Below are 18,406 nucleotides of genomic sequence, written 5' to 3' on the forward strand. Positions count from 1 at the left end.
TCTTACCTTAGAGTTTTTAAAGTAAAAATTACTCCAATAGATAGTATATTTTAACATCCCTTTTGAGAATCTTTTACTCATATGGCATATGACAAATAAAATGCCAAGCAAACCCTTGATAATATATGGATAAATACGGAGATTTATAACTACATGCAACAAACATATACATGTACATTTTTTTTTTCAATTTAAATCTTGCATAAATGCTTTAATGTGTATGTCTATTTGACGGAGCTTTTCAGATAACAAGAGTTAATCAAAATGATAATTGTGTATTAATTATCCTTTGTATACTTTAAAATTACCAAAGTGTGTAATATTGATGCATTATTGCTGAATCATTGTGATAAATGCATGAATCTATTTTTCAATAGCTCAATACATGATTAAACGTTTTAAAAGGACCCAAACTACAGACCATGCAGGGATAAATAAAGTTTAAAACTAGGAAACACACTAAACAATAAATCAAGATCAATATACTATTTTTGCATAGTGTAACGAGCAGATGATACGGGGTTGAAACTCTTATCTACGTGCCCTCTCCTCTAAGACCACGAATTCAGTTAATCGAATGTCAAACATTATTTTTTCGTCAGATATACCTAAAAGGAGATAGAAGAAACGTAAACTTTAAATCAAGATAAAAGTTCATTCAAGGCCTCAAAGAAGGACAAGTATTGTTGTGTTCCAATGGTAAACCCAACTTAGCCAATATCTGTCAGCATCTTCTTCATAAGAACACAGTTAGTGATTGTCATTATTGAAATTCCTGTTCTTTGTTCTCGGTTTGCTAAAACATTAATATCTAGACTGTAAAACGAGGTTAATGATTCTGTATGAGAAAAGATATCAATCTTATCCAAACGTCATTAACTCGTAACAATTTGTACGTCGTAGAATTTAAATAGAATACTTAGAAGAAGAGATTGATTTGTTGGTAATGAACGAGTTTGCAGCAGAATGTCATCATTAAACATATAAAATAAATATAAGTGTGTTTTCAATAAAACTTCTAAGTCTATACTTCATGCAAAATGAATATCGGATGTGAACTACAGTAGAAAAATATATCTTCAAAATAATTTAAGTTACAATTTATTAAATTTCGACCAAATACGGTGCAACATAATGTAAATATTTAAATTATCAGGTAAATACCAAATGTTGAAAATAAATATCAAATATGGAGTCCAGGGGTTGACTATTGTGGAATAAAAGTATGAAATGTTTATTTAATAAAAAAAATATCTGCGTAGTATAAATTTCTAGCACTGAATGTCAACCTTTATTTGAGTTAATTACCATGTTGAAACAGTCAAAGGACTAAACTCGCGAATTGCATAAGCTGGTAATTTTACACTCAGAACTTAGTAACTTTCATATTTCTTTCATTGGGATAAGTGGTTGGTTGGATGTTTGGTTGACGTTCCGTCGAGAATTTTTCACTCGTATTGAATCGTCACATGTTGTATGTGAAGTACCACAAATTTAGACCCATGCTTAGTGCCAAGGGCCGAAAGACTCACGATTCTCACTTCTTTAGCAAAGGAGAAATCGCTACCTATAGATTTGACGCGGCCATGACACGAACGGGGCTCGAACTCACGACTTCCCGCTTACGAATCGAACACTCTACACTGAGCCATCACAACCGGTCATGGTCCATTAGTTTGATTGTTCATTACTCCGACGACCCACCAGTCCGAAGATTTACAAGATCGAGGGTCCACTAGTCCGATTACCCACATGGAATCACATTTTACTGAGGTGCGGACAGAACTATACCAGCTAACGACTACGTAGCTGAAGACTCTGCTAACTACTCGCTACGTAGCCCAAAAAAGTGACAATGCTAACTCTTGATAGGTGTCTGCCGTAGCAAAGTAAAATAGTTGATGGATGTTAAATTTGTATAAGTCTTACATGTTTTAAACAATCTTCATGATATTTCACTTCATTTTCTGTTATCAAGATTCTGATTACGATAAATATTCTTAAATAATATTCCTCCTTATCACATTTTCAAGTCATGGACAACGCGTTTAAAATAGTGGTTCCAAATGTACATGTAAGTGAGGAAAGGGGGTGTTCAGCCCAAAAGCGCGATGCAAACATATCAAGGAGTGTCCCCTTCGTTTAGTGGAAGGTCATGGAAAGGGGGTAGGGGGCTCCCAGGACATTTTGCTGCCAAAAAGTTGTGCTTGGAATCGGAATATTATTTCTCTCACTAATTTTTTGAAGATTTCGAAAATTTCTTCTCAAATCCAGGGCGAGGAATGAAGTTGATGTGGATGTTGAGAGACCACTCCTCCCCCCTTTTGAAAGAAATAGAGTAAACATTGTGATATTGGCCATGCATTTTGAATGATATGTGATAGGGTTTTAATATTTACAAGAGAATTCCTTGTGAAAAGATCTTTCTGTTAGATTCAATATTTTTACTTTATGACCTTGACCGTGTGTATTTCTACATGTACATGAAGGTCATCTTATGAAATCATTCAAAATATAGTGGCAGGCGGGGATATTCTATTTCTAATGGATTTTGTTATCAAAATTTTGTTTTATGAACGTAAAATGGAAATATTCATATCTAGTGATCAGTCATTCAAAAACTTACTTTGTTAAACACCACTCTGATTCCACACACAAGTACTCTGAAGTAGAAATAAAAAATATGCTAGAGTTCCTCATTGACAATATCATCGTGGTCTTTGGTGATCAGGTCTTCCAACAGTCTGTTGGAATTCCCATGGGCACGAATTGTGATCCTTTGTTAGCTGACCTGTTTTTATATTCATATGAAGCAGAATTTATTCAAAAACTTCTACGTGAGAAGAAAAAATCTCTCGCTGTGACCTTCAGTTCGACTTTTAGATATATCGATGACGTTTTGTCTATTAACTATGATAGCTTTCATTCATATGTCGATTTGATATATCCCTGTGAGCTCGAAATAAAGGACACCACAGAGTCGTCCACTTCTGCTTCATACTTAGATATTTTATTGAAAGTAGACATTAACGGCAAACTGACAACTCAACTGTATGACAAACGGGATGATTTCAGCTTCTCCATCGTCAACTTCCCATATTTATGTAGTAATATTCCATTATCACCTGCATATGGTGTTTATATATCTCAACTGATTCGATATGCAAGAGCTTGTTCTGCGTATATAGTCCGTTTTTAAATCGAGGTAAGCTACTGACAAACAAGTTAATGGTACAGGGGTTTCTACAGTCTCGATTGAAGTCAGCATTTCGCAAACTATATGGTCGTTATAACGATCTAGTTCGTCAATACAACCTATCACTGGGTCAAATACTGTCTGACGTGTTTCATACCGATTGTTAAGCCGTTCTTGGCACACTGATTTTGACAGCAGATAACTCCGTTTACCTGAACAGGATATAGGGCTCATGGCGGGTGTGACCGGTCGACAGGGGATGCTTACTCCTCCTCGGCACCTGATCCCACCTCTGGTGTGTCCAGGGGTTCGTATTTGCCCAACTATCTGTTTTTGTTGTTAGTAGGAGTTATGAGATTGATCACTGTTCGTTATCTTCACCTTTCATAAGGACATGTATACAGGATATCATTCACATCTTTAAAATAATCGTAAAGTGTGTGATTGTTTTATTCTAACATAGCCAAAGTGAAGAACTGTCCAGATGGGATAAAAGAACTTAATTTCACTAAACTTACGGAAAATATAACTTTCTCATCATTTGACAATCTTCCTGCTTTATACGGACAAAGTTGTGACGGCGAGAGATTGACGGTCAACTTTCCAGAGACAGAACTCACGTGGAACCGTGAAATACAAACTTTTACATTTACGGCTAATGACAGCCGAGGACAGTCCACTGTGTGTATTACGTGTCAAAATAAATGGTAAATGTCTATGATAAAATACTATTACACATATTCTATGCAAGTTGGTACTAATTGTGAAATGCATGTGGAAAACAGAATCATATAAATTTAAACAGCATATTGATTTTTTGTGTCACCTATGTATAAAGTACCCACCGATTTTTCATACCTGATACTGTAATCATAGATATGATCCCACCATCGTTCTTGGATTGTCCCTCAGTGGAAATTGTGCAGTATAGTTGTAATGGCGGCTCTGTTGTCACGTGGTCACCTCTACATGCTGAAGATAATTCGGAAAACGTCACAGTCTCAAGTAGCAAGAGTAACGGGGAATTTATGAAGTTTGGAAGTCACTTAATTTTCTACAACGCTACTGATGAATTCGGAAACACCAACCAGTGTAACTTCACTGTCAATGTGAAGAAATTACCAAGTATCTAATCATATATCTTGTCCATATGAACAGTATAGACACCGCACAATTCAGTTTTTTCTTGGGGTATATAACTTAAGTAGTGCATTATACGTTCTTCATCTGTAAAACAAACATCATGAAAAGTGTCAAATAGATCGGTTTTGAAAGAAAGTTGCCTTAACAATGAAAGTACTGATTTTGAATAAATTACGTTTTAAACGATCTCATTACAGAGAGCGTATGTGATATTCCACCTCAATTATTTCATGGAGTAATCTCCTGTCATGACGGTTACACTCTGACTTGTGGTATAGACCGTTGAGAACCAGGATATTTACAGACACACACCAAAACTCACATTTGTAGCAACGGAATTTGGGAACCACAGTTCTCGACAGAATTTGTCTCATCAAGTTGTATCCGTAAGTATTCAAAACAAAGTACAGGTACTTTGTGTTCCATATACATGTATATGTAAAAATGAAACGGAACATATTATTCTTAAGAATTCACATACATTGCTATTGCTGATTATAGAACCTGAACCGACTCACTTGAAAAGAAACTACACGTTTAGATTCACTTGTCCCAACCTGAAGTTCAGTCCCATTGCCCTAAGAGACTGCATAAAGCAATCAGATCTTTGTCCAACGGGTGATATTTTACTCTGTGACAAGCCTTTCTAGCGGATAGAAGGGAAACATCTCTCCTCTAAAGATCTCCAGATCTGGACAACACTGGAGGAAATATTGCCGTGAGTTCCCTTATATACTATTCTTTCTGTATATAGAAAATGTCAATCAAATTTTATTTCTTTGCATGTAGGTATGAAGCAAGTAGAGATGATCTTGTAAACAGAATGGATGATCACGGAAATTCAATCGCCGCTTATTTCAAAAATGGAAAATTCAAACAAATATGTCATCACTCAGGTGCCAATTCGAACTCATCAAAGCCGATCGCATTCGAGAAGTTTGTAGAAATGGAACAGTTGGATTTATAATGCATGGGAAAAGAATATGCCGTAGTTTTTTAGTTTGAGTTAGGTATAAAGCTTTGAATATATGCCGAGGGGTATTTGCAGAAAAATATTAATGTGTACACTGTACACGACAAAAAGACAATTCAGAACTTGAATATTTGTCGCTTAAAGTAATGAAAAACTCTACATTAAAACTTTTTCATGGTCAGGGAAATGTGGACCTGGTTGGTTCTATGATGGTGGTGATTGTGTCCAGTGCTCGAAAGGATTTTATCAAGATCAGTATGGCCAAAGTGGATGCAAAAAATGTCCTGATGGAACCACATCAGTCATGGGGACACTTGTGAAATCGAGATGCAAGTTTTGTTATTAGAAGATTTAGATTAGTGTTAATTTCAAGTTATATTTTATCAATTACAAAAGAAATGCAATCAATAGAAAATATTTCTAAAATTTCAACATATCCACTATGTTCTATGAATGTTGTCGTTTTTGTATGTTGCGATCCGTGAAGACTGTAGTACAGGTGGAGTGACTTAGAGTCATAGAGTTGCTTCAAGACCAAATGCAAAACGTATTTGATATTTGATATCATTTCTGTTTCCAGGCTTTGTGAAGGTCATAGTTGAGAAGCAGACTTCCTCCTTTCATACATTAACGATAGTGGGGATATCTATATCGGGGGCACTACTGATTGTTTTCATTGCCTTGATTGTGATGGTCAACAAATGGAGAATGTCTGCCAATAGAACGAATTCTGATAATAATGGAAGAACTGAAGAACATACACAAAACCCCGCTTTTGACGAGACTTTACCTGAAGTCTATGACGAGATAATAGAAGATAGAGTAAGTTTTTATGTAATATTTTAAAGGTACAAGTTTAGTAATGAACTGTCCTACATTGTTCGAGTAACATCATATAACATAATAGAGGACTAATATCTCTACGAAAAGTCCTTCCTGTTTGCTTTGTAGATGCTCGAGGGATATATAATTTACAAACCGAGAACATCCAACACAGATAGTGTGTATGAATCTCTTCCCGGCAGACAACGCGTTGAAAACCCTTATACGAGAATGAGTTGGAGGAATTACTGATAGAATTGTAATCTAACAGATTAGGTTGATCACCGTACATGTATATACATATACAGTATAATCTGTCTAAACCTGCTATGTGTGGTTCCAAAGAAATTGGCCGGTTTGCACAGAGTCCAGAGTGCAGAATGTTGACAAGAATGAGAGTTGCCTCCCTTGTATTCACTATCTATGTATACGTGTGTAATGATTGCTAACATTTTAATATATCACAAAAGAATTGAAAATGTAAAAATATAAATGTCAGTGTTTAATTGTCGTGCTCATTTGATAAAGTTTCAATTTTTATTAAACAGTTTAAAATCTGGGAATTATTCGCGCAATTTTCAGTTGGTAAATTGTCGATTTCGTCTACATCATCGCCGTTATCAAGTACTACATTATGTACGTTCGTCAAGTTTGTGTTGTGTTCGTTTAAAATTTGTCTTTCCCAGCTTTCATTGTAAATGTATCGCTTTCAACTGTCTCAATTTGTGAAACGGAAACTAATGTAATGCCGAGTGATCGACCGGACATGGCGAGTTGTGCTAACTAACTGCATATCATCACTGTCTGACTCGCCGTAGAGCTCCGAAAAGTCCACGAGGGGAAACCCTGCTTTTGGAAAACATATCGGAATTGTTGCCGATTTTGTTTCATTCCAAGAATGTATCGAATTCATCGATTAATTGAACTTTGTCTTTTAATGTCAGTTCTCGTCTCTGTCGTTAGGGGGAGGGTGCCATTACCTCGTGCGTGATGCTGTCATAATTGAAAAGTGCACCCCCTAAACATCAGGTTTTATTTTAAACTGATCGCGACTCATCGCCAGTTGCACTCTTTTACTTACCTGTGGCTTCCCTCGAGACACCCTTTGTGTAAACCGCATGTGATCGACCGAATACCGACAGGTTGGTCATCGTGGGGTGGCTGGTTTAAATGCGATAATTAGAGCTAATTACGAGCAGTTGGGACCTTGTGTACACCGAATACAACTGACCGCAACAATTGGAGTGGTGTATCATCGACGGGCCGGTTTACAAAGGATAATTAAAGTCAATTGATAGCAGTTGGGACTGTGTAAGCCGGCCGATATACAGAATACGCAGTATCAGGAGTACAGGGAATTATTAATAAAGGATTTGTTAAAGAAATGTTAGGGACTATATTTTGTGGCCGGAATTGACAGAGCGTCGGAGTACTCAGAGGCCGGTTTGGACAAATTATACTGTATATAAAAGCACTGAAAGGTCCACCACACTGTTGGTTATTTAAACCTCAAAGTTTCGACTTAACCCGCATCTTTATCAGGAGACATATGTTACATATATAGGATCTTCCATGGTTTGTGGTTTGATTTGATTTATATTCAACGAATTGTGTGTTTTCTATCCCTGAACTGGGTTTAATCTTTTCAAATGTATCTAATTGTAAATAGCGTAGGTACAGTCGGTCATGCTGTTACTTAGAGAATAGATTGATTGATTGGATAGTGTTTAACGTCCCTCTTGAGAATAATTCACTCATATGGAGACGTTCGAGAATTTGAGAGTACAATTACTGAAAGAAGAATTGTTAAGAATTTCTGCACTTGGATTAATATCTTGTGTTTGTTTAGTGATATTAATCACAGTAGAGGTAAGATCAACTTATCCGGCATCGAATGAAGTGCACTTGTGTTATCCGAGACGGAAATGGAAAACAAATCTTTGCTTTCATTCTTCACACGTGCGGTATAGCACAGAAACTGGTAATTTTGTCTGTAATAATAATAGTAGGGGTCTATACCATACCACCCCTGATAAGAGTTAATCATAATTTTGATATGTTGTACGGTGTGACCGTTGCGACGAGCGAAGCCCATTAACATCTTGCAACACGACTTGTAGACATTTTATCCGTCTCTTCATTTAACGCGGGAAATATAACACGGTAGATGTAAACATTGTGATGTCATATTAGCTGCAATGTTTTTTCTTCTTCTCTCAAACCAAGCAAATACAAAACGTTTGAAGCTATGAGAAAACTTATCTGGAATTTAAAAATGTTGATGGTACTTTCTAAACAATCTAATTATTTTAATTACGGGATTGTCAATGAAGTATACCGCAGTGACGGAAACATTTTTCCAGAAGCTTTATGGGTAATACTAATCTTTTTTCAGTTGATGAAGAGCAAATCACGTGACTCATATGTGTAATCATTGGAGCGAGCTCGTCGCCTCGCTCGATTTTAGTAAGTGGTACTAAATAGACCCTTACTATTATCATTACAAAATCACTGGTTCCTGTGGGCCGAGATGCAGACGACATGATCGACAGTGTTCATACGCCTAACAGATTCATAGTGATTAGGTCTTGGCATTTATAACCAAATATACTCCAAAACTCTCGAATGCATTTTATCACAGGATTAAAAAGTAAATGTAAATATATAGGAATAATGTAGCCCTCCCCGAATATGTTTTGAGGAGGAAAGGACTACAGCTCCTCAGAATCTCCGTAATTGTGCAGATGCGGGATTGATTCACTTAGGCAACGTTTTTTTTTCATTCTAAGCATTTTCTGGCTTTTTACGTAAATGAAATGATATTCTATGTTTCTTAGTCAATGTATAAATTTACAACGTGCAGTTTCTAGTTTGTGGGGCTCTATTCTACCGTTTTTAACAATTTTGATATATTCTAATTTCTCGATTTATATTTGTGCGCCATTTTTCATGTACTGAAATTTCAACTTCCAAGTGTCAAGTTATTTGCATACATTACTGTATATAAGGTAGTGTTTATATCAATGGACGAGTACGGTAAACAAAGCGATTTCGTCCGTATTGAAAAGTTAAAAGACGAACAATCGAGTGTAATTGTTTTTCTGTCACCATATCATTTTCTCTTCTTTGTTGCAATGGCTCACGTAACTACATTTTCGCGCTGATCAGCATTGTCTTTGTTTACAATTTTCAGTAGATCCACAAGCATGGCGGAGCAGACGAAGGATTTTGCATGGTGTACATGTTTAATGAAAACACCTTTATTAAACATGCCCAAGCACAAAGTTGGCACTCGTTTGGTGTAAACAACATTGGAGACAAATAAAAGGAGTTTATTACAATTATGCATAAAATAATTTGCAGCTTTATAAAGATCCTATGGAATCTAATGGCCCTCTCAGGAAAACGTCAGAATAAAAAAAATCGGAGAGGGCTACACTATCTTAGCTAAGAGGACCCGAAACAAAATACAATTGCCTGCGTGCACATTGACATTGGTCAAGTCGTACATATGTTTCAGTAATGTATACGAAAAACCCTACAATGATTGATTTTCTGTAACTACAGCGCTGCCTCAAAAGTATTCGCGGAAAAACAAAATGGCGGACGTTGTAAACAAACTCTATCTCCAAAGTTTAGAGCTGAAATAAATACTTAAAATGATAAACAGACTTACTTTAATACTTTGTCAAGCAACCTTTGGAACGAATGACTGCTAGCATTCTCCTTGGAAGTGAATTGTATAAATTTTGGACATACTGGGGTTGATAAGAAGTCCATAGTTCGTTGATGGCGTTAAAAAGTTCATCTGGGGTCCTTATGTTTCGGGCGGTATATTGAAGTTCTCGCTTAATGCGAAGCCATATATTTTCAATTATGTTTAGATCTGGTGACTGGGCAGGCCAGGTCAAACAGTTAATATTATTATTGTGTTTGTATTCCTCAATAATTCCCGCTCGATGTACAGGGGCATTGTCATCCTGAAACCGATAAATTCTATTGGAGAAATGACGGGCTAAAACAGGCCAAAGATTATTTTCGAGCATTTCTTGATATTTTACAGCATTTATATTTCTGTTTACTTTACATAAAGTGCCAACACCATGCCAAGATATGCAACCCCATATCATTACAGTCACTCGCTTCTGAAATGAGCGACACATGCATTCCGGACGGTAAGCTTCATTTGCAGACCGCCACACATACACACGATTATTCTGTCCTATCACAATCTGTCATTCATCACTGAATATAACTTGCTTCCATTCATTCTGAACTGACCATTTTCTCCGCGCAAGACACCATGAAAGTCGTTTTTTCTGTTTACCTCCCTGACTACCATTTTCTTCTTTACAACACGCCTAAAAACTTTATTCCTGTGTAAAAATCCTTTGGACAGTCTTGTGATGGACATTTACTGCACCTCCATCGTTGAAATCATTCGTTATGTCCAGTAATTGTCTTTTACTAAGCACAAAAGTCTACTCTCCGCTCGTTTGGTAACTTTTCGAGGTCTCCCGGAACGGGCCAAATTTTCCACATTTCCCTTGATGCAAAACTTTTGCCATATAGATCGAATTGTTGAATCAGATATATTCAACAATCTCTCAATGTCACAATTTCTGCGTCCCTCCCGTTTTAAATCAACAACCACTTGTCTAAGCTCAGTGCTAATTTCTTTCGACTTTCGTACCATGTTGGAAAACACCGGTTGATAAAAATAGCAGACGACAACATTGATACGTCACCTAGTCAGATGATTAGTCATGTGATACATGTACGGGAGAGAACTCAAAATTAGTAAACAATCAAAGAATTCTAGCTGTAAATCATTTTTGAATTTGCTATCTAAAGAAATTCACGCCGCCATTTTGTTTTTCCGCGAATACGTTTGAGGCGGCGCTGTATACTCTAGATATTACCTCTTTCTGTACAAAGTCATTTAATGTTCCTTGCTTTACCGAACAGATATTGTCTAGAACTTGATTTGGAAATTTGATAACACCATGATGTCGTTACTACCGCTTACAGTTTATGTGGAGTTAACATTATTTTCAAAGAGTTCGCTTAACTGAATTCTCTGAAATCCCCCACCATTTCAGGGCCTTGTTATACATGTAGGACATGTGGTTCTGTCTTGAATTCGCTCATATTCTGTTCTTCGCTGTGTTGCTTCGATATAAGTGATTAGCGGGTGGTTGTGTTTAACATTCCTAACGGCTAATTTCATAATTTCATCATAACAGAAATTGTACGAAAATAATTAAAGTAGATGCAAGTTAAGAAACCATGTACTCGGATGATTTTAAAGACATACATATTTGTGAAATCTTTGGCGCAGACAATACATAAAACAAGAAGAGGAATCAAGCAAATCCTTTACTTTGGCTGTTGGTCGGATGATCATCAGCGGTAGGTAACTTTACAAGGTCAGAGCATTGTAGCACGGTGTCCCATTTTAATCAAAATTAGACTTGTAGATCCGCTCCTCTACGATACTCTTCGATACAAGATTTAACAATTCGCCGTTCAGGGTCGCCTCAACACGGCCCAGGATGGTGACCAATCAGAATGTCGCCTATACAAATTTTTTAGTGTCGCTGAGGACACCCGAAAGGGTGTAGAGTTTGCCTAATATTTTCTGTCTTTATGGGCTTTTTGTGAAATAAATAGATAGAGAAGGTAATGTGAAGGTCAAACATTATCCCGACCGGAATAACAAACCACTGAGGATAAGCGGAAAGTTATTCATGAAGTGATGTCCGTACCTTCTCGTGTAGATAATGTACGTATAAAGCAAGAATGAAAAAATAGATATAGACGAGAAATTCATGTCATGATATCACAATTTGAAGAAAACATGAGGAAACTTTTAAGTTAAAAGCAACACCGGGACCAACATCAACAAAAAAACCGACAATTGTCATCACCAGAGGTTAGTTTGTTTATTGATTATTTGAAATCTAGACGTAACAAAAATAAAAAGATGGAATGAAAGCTCTGGTAAAGCCGATATTGCTTATGTTTCAAGTGTGCAAACTATTGCTTAAGCATTATAAGTTTTGTTAGATGTGTGGCTTGTTATAATGGCCTAGGCTGAACATTACAGTATGGTAATTAATTAGAACTTGGTATTAATTTCACTTTTGGAAATCGTTTTTATACTCCAACTGCCCTTTCAAAAGATGAAAATCTTCAAAACCATGCTTCAGGTTTAGACACATTTAATATTCCAGTCAATGGGTCGAATGAATGGAAGTTACCGTACCTATACTGGATTCTTAAACTACATAAAAACCCTTATAAACAAAGATACATTGTTGGATCCAGTAAGTGACCTACCAAGCCCCTATATTCGCTGCTCACGAAAATATTAATACCTGTGAAGGAGAAACTTCTAACTTACTGTGTGACTACATATGCCAGAAGTGATGTTAATCAAATGTGGATTCTAAAAAATTCTAAAGACCTTTAAGTAAACTTGAAATTGCAGAATTTTTCCCTAATCAATAACATTAAAACATATGGCTTTTCAACACTATACACGACCATTCCTCACGATCAATTAAAGACTAGACTTTTTGACATCATAGACAGTTGCTTCTTCAACAAAAATGGAAAACGGAAAAACTCATATCTAGTGATCAGTCATCCAAAAACTTATTTTATTACACACCACTATGATTCCACGCACAAGTACTCTGAAGATGAAATAAAAAATATGCTAGAGTTCCTCATTGACAATATCTTCGTGGTCTTTGGTGATCAAGTTTTCCAACAGTCTGTTGGAATTCCCATGGGCAGGAATTGTGCTCATTTGTTAGCTGACCTGTTTTTATATTCATATGAAGCAGAATTTATGGAAAAAAACGTCTACTTGAGAAGAAAAAAATCTCTCGCTGTGGCCTTCAATTATACATTTAGATATATCGGTGACGTTTTGTCTATTAACAATAAGAACATTCATTCATATGTGGATTTGATATATCCCTGTGAACTCGAAGTAAAGGACACCACAGAGTCGTCCATTTCTGCTTCATACTTAGGTATTTTATTGAAAGTAGACATTAAAGGCGAACTGGCAACTCAACTGTATGACAAACGGGATGATTTCAGCTTCTCCATCGTCAACTTCCCATAATTATATAGCAATATTCCATTATCACCTGCATATGGTGTTTACATCTCTCAACTGATTTGATATGCAAGAGCTTGTTCTCCATATAGTCAGTTCTTAAACCGAGGTAAGCTACTGACAAACAAGTTGATGGTACAGGGGTTTCAACAGTCTCGATTGAAGTGAGCATTTCGCAAATTCTATGGTCGTTATAACGAATTGGTTCGTCAATATAACCTATCATTGGGTCAAATGCTGTCTGACGTGTTTCATACCGATTCTTAAGCCGTTCTTGGCACACTGATTTTTACTGCAGATAACTCCGTTTACCTGATCAGGATATAGGGCCCACGGAGGGTATGACCGGTCAACAGGGAATGCTTACTCCTTCTAGGCACCTGATCCCACCTCTGGTGTGTCCAGGGGTCCGTGTTTACCCACCTATCTGTTTTGTATTGCCTGTAGGAGTTATGAGATTGATCACTGTTCGTTATCTTCACCTTTCATTCAGGAGAAGTACAATATCACATCATTTATTTTAAGAGGACATCACCTTAGGTCTTTTACATATATCTTTTATTTTTCTCAAATTTTTAAATCTAAAGTTTTCATATGCTGGTGTCTGCACCGGGATCATTAAACTAACACATGTACATGTATGTCCCAGAGCATGCGTATTTTAGCGCCTTTTAAGAAATGTTTTCAATGTCACAAGAACACAAAATTTCCCAGAAGGTGAAAAAGGGGGTGTTCGTGTCTGGTGATCGGTCGTCCTGAGGCTTGCTTTTTTAAACACCATTCTGATTCCACGCACACGTACTCTGAAGTTCAAATGAAAAAAAATCTACTAGAGTTCTTTCTTGACAATATCTTCGTGGTCTTTGGTGATCAAGTTTTCCAACAGTCTGTTGGAATTTCCATGGGCACGAATTGTGCTCCTTTGTTGACTGACCTGCTTCTATATTCATATGAAGCAGAATTTATTCAAAAACTTCTGCGCGCGAAGAAGAGAGCTCTTGCTGTGGCATTCAATTCGGTATTCGGGTGATTCGGCGACGTTTTGTCAATTGACAATAATACCTTTCATTCACTTGTCAATTCGATGTGTCCCTGTGAGCTCGAAATAAGGACACCACAGAGTCGTCCACTTCTGCTTCATACTTAGATATTTTGTTGAATGTGGGCATTGGCGGCAGGCTGGCAGCTCGGCTGTGTGGTAGGTGGGGTGGTTTTCACTTCTCCGTCGTCGGCTTCCCGTGTTTGTGTTGCAGTGTTCCATTGTCGCCTGTGTATGGTGTTTGTGTCTCTCGGCTGGTTCGGTACGCGAGGGCCTCTTCTCCGTGTGGTCGGTTTTTGGGTCGAAGCAGGCTGCTGGCAGGAGAGTTGATGGTACGGGGGTTTCATCAGTCTCAGTTAGGGTCGGTGTTTCGTAGGTTCTGTGGTCGTTGTGGCGATGCGATTCGTCAATGCGGTCTGCCATTGGGTCGTGTGCTGTCTGGTGAGTTTCGTACCGGTTGTTGGGCCGTTCTTGGCGCGCTGATTTTGGCTGCAGCTGGCTCCGTTTGCCTGTTCGGGGTGTGGGACTCGCGGCGGATGTGACCGGTCGACGGGGGTGCTTGCTCCTCCTGGTAGTCTGGTCCCGTCCCTGGTGTGTCCATGAGTCCCTGTTTGCCCAGCTGTTTATTTTGAGTTGCTTATAGGAGTTGTGATATTGATCACTGTTCATTATCTTCGCCTTTCATTAACGAAAACAAACAACTCAACGTTATGACAAACAGGATCATTTCAGCTTCTCCGTCGTCAACTTCCCATATTTATGTAGCAATATTTCATCATCACCTGCATATGGTGTTTATGTCTCTCAACTTATTCCATACGCAAGAGTGTGTTCTGCATATGATCAGATTTCAGTTCAATTGATTGATTGATTGAATATTGTTTAACGTCCCTCTCGAGGATATTTCACTCATATGGAGACGTCAATACTGCCGGTGAAGGGCTGCAAAATTTAGGCCTATGCTCGGCGCTTATGGCCATTGCGCAGGGAAGGATCTTTATCGTGTCACACCTGCTGTGACACGGGACCTCGGCTTTTGTGGTCTCATCCGAAGGAACGCCCCATTTAGTCGCCTCTTACGACAAGCAAGGGGTACTGGGGACCTACTTTAACCCGGATCACCACGGTATAATAGCAGAAAGAGGCAAGCTACTGACAAAACAAGTTGATGGAACAGGGGTTTGAACAGTCTCGATCAAAGTCAACATTTGGCAAATCATATGGTCGTTTTGATAATCTAATTTGCCATTATAACGTATCTTTTGGTCAAATGCTGTCTAACGTGTTTCATATCGATTGTTGCCCGTTCTTGGCACATTTGTTTTGGCTATGGATAAATCCGTTTACCTGATGAATATATAGGGCACACAGCGGATGTGACCGCTCGACAAGGGATGCTTACTCCTGCTGGGCACCTGATCCCACCTCTGGTATTTCCAGGGCTCCGTGTTTGCCCAACTTTCTATTTTCGTATTGCTTATATGAATTATGAGATTGATCACTGTTCGTTATATTCACCTTTCATAATGCAGATTCAAGTTTGTTAACATCATGCCCCCTTCTCGGGAGAAAGGATGGGGCCACAATAGGGGATCAAAGTTTTACTTAGAAATCTCATTCTCAAAACCCATTGGGCAAGAGAAGTTTCCATTTACATGAAAGCTTCCTGACATGGTGCAGATTTATGTTTGTTACAATTATGTCCCGGGGGTAGATGTGGGCTATAATAAGGATAAAAGTTTTACATGCGAATATGTAGGGAAAACTTTTGAATATGGGGTAAGGTGACTCATGTGAGCGATATGGTCCATTGACCTCTTGTTTGTTCAAAGTATAGAGATGAATGCAGGGACTCAATTATAAGTATTTTTATTGGAGATGATTTGTGCAATAAATGACAGATATAGATTTTTGGTAACATATTATCCATTTTTATAATTCTATCTGTAAGTGGAATATTATTTCGTCTCCGATTCCGTCACGGTTTTAATATTTAGTATGTTCAACGAGGCTATTCAGTAAATAAAGAAAATCAAGGCCACCTACGTACACACTTCATGTATTGGATATAATGAGTTAAAGCATTGGAAGTAGAGAGGGAACGGAGATAAAATAGCATTCATATTTGTCTAAAATTATAGTCAATAAGAAGTAATTCTGCCCAAATCCAAAATCGTGGACGGGGTGGGGTATCCTTCAGTATGCAAGGTGAAGATAACGAACAGTGATCAATCTCATAACTCCTACAAGCAATACAAAATAGATAGTTGGGCAAACACGGACCCCTGGATACACTAGAGGTGGGATCAGGTGCCTAGGAGGAGTAAGTATCCCCTGTTGACCGGTCACACCCGCCGTGAGCCCCATATCCTGATCCGGTAAACGGAGTTATCCGCAGTCAAAATCAGTGTGCCAAGAACGGCTTAACAATCGGTATGAAACACGTCAGACAGTATTTGACCCAATGCGAGGTCGTATTGACGAACTAGATCGTTATAACGACCATAGAATTTGCGAAATGCTGACTTCAATCGATACTGTTGAAATCCTTGTACCATCAACCTGTTTGTCAGCAGCTTACCTCGATCCAAAAACTGACTATATCCAGAACAAGCTCTTGCATATCGAATTAGTTGAGATATATAAACACCATATGCAGGTGATAATGGAATATTGGGAAGTTGACGATGGAGAAGCTTAAATCATCCCGTATATGAGTTCAATTCATCAGTTCAACTTTGCATTTACACTACCATTTATAACCACTATAAAAAGTGGCCAGGTAATGAATTTATGTTTGTATTTGAGTATAACGATCTTTGAAAGGACAAAACACGTCAAATCCAAAGCGAAGTATAGTACTATGACCCCCTCCACCCATCCCCGGGTTGATATATGGAGGAGGTTCATGGACAACAAAATTTGATTATTTACTATATTATTGCATAGAGCAATAGAGAGAAAAGGTTGCTAGAGGTTGCTAGAGAAATATCCACATATGTTAGAGGAAATACGCGGTGCTGTAAATTCATTTTTGAGTCCAAAATTCTATTCCATAACTAATGTTTTAGTATTATGATATTCGCTTGCAAGATCCTGAAAAAAAATCAAATCAGGCAAATGTTTTTGGATCAGAAATGAATCGTCTTTAGCTTATCAATGGATTTGTATATGTGAAATCCTTCTTTCTGTTGGTCAATACCATACATGACAACTATGGCTGCTTAGGTTCTGTATTTTATTTGACACGCTTTATGGAAATAACAAAACCTGTTACATAAACAAGAATAAAAAAAATCAAAACATATTAGGTTCAAACACATAGATAGAAATTATGATATAGCATATCATGATTTTTATAATGCAGAAGAAGGATAACTCTTGTCATGAAACATCTAGATATCCTTAGGGATACAAGTTATCCCCCTTGGTATTGATATAACTCTAGTCATAATCAATATCATTAAGTATGAAAGAACGGCCTAAAATCGGTATAAACCACACCAGACAGCAATTTACCCAAAGATAGGTTTTATTGGTAAACTAGATCATTATAACAACCATAGAATTTGCGAAATGTTGACTTTAAACGAAATCGTTCAAACCCCTGCAACATCAACTTGCGCGTAAGTAATTCGCTTCGATTCAAAAACTCATCATACGCAGAACAAGGTCTTGTGTATCGAAACATCAACACTATTTGCAGGCGTTAATGGAATATTGCTGCATAATTATGGGAAGAAAATGTACATTGCAATATTTGTGGAATCTTTGAATATCGTATATACAAAAGTACAAAGAATGGTTTTGTTCTGATTTGTTTCACTAAACGTGGTTGCAAGAAAAAAAAACATATTTCAAACATAAGGTCATAGGTTTTGCTTAAACGAAATAAAGAATACCAGATTATGAATTGTTTGTATTGCAGACAAAATCTTGCTTGTTCTATAATAGATGCGATTATTATTAATCTCGACTGGATTTGCTTTTGTGGGGAGGGAGCAATTTCGTATTCATGTAAAGAGAATGAGAGGACACTTGAATAAATCAACACGGGTGTTTGCTCTGGAATGGATTTATTAGGAAAGAGATAAATAC

The sequence above is a fragment of the Ostrea edulis genome, chromosome 5, assembly GCF_947568905.1.
Source record: "Ostrea edulis chromosome 5, xbOstEdul1.1, whole genome shotgun sequence".
Classification (NCBI taxonomy): domain Eukaryota; kingdom Metazoa; phylum Mollusca; class Bivalvia; order Ostreida; family Ostreidae; genus Ostrea; species Ostrea edulis.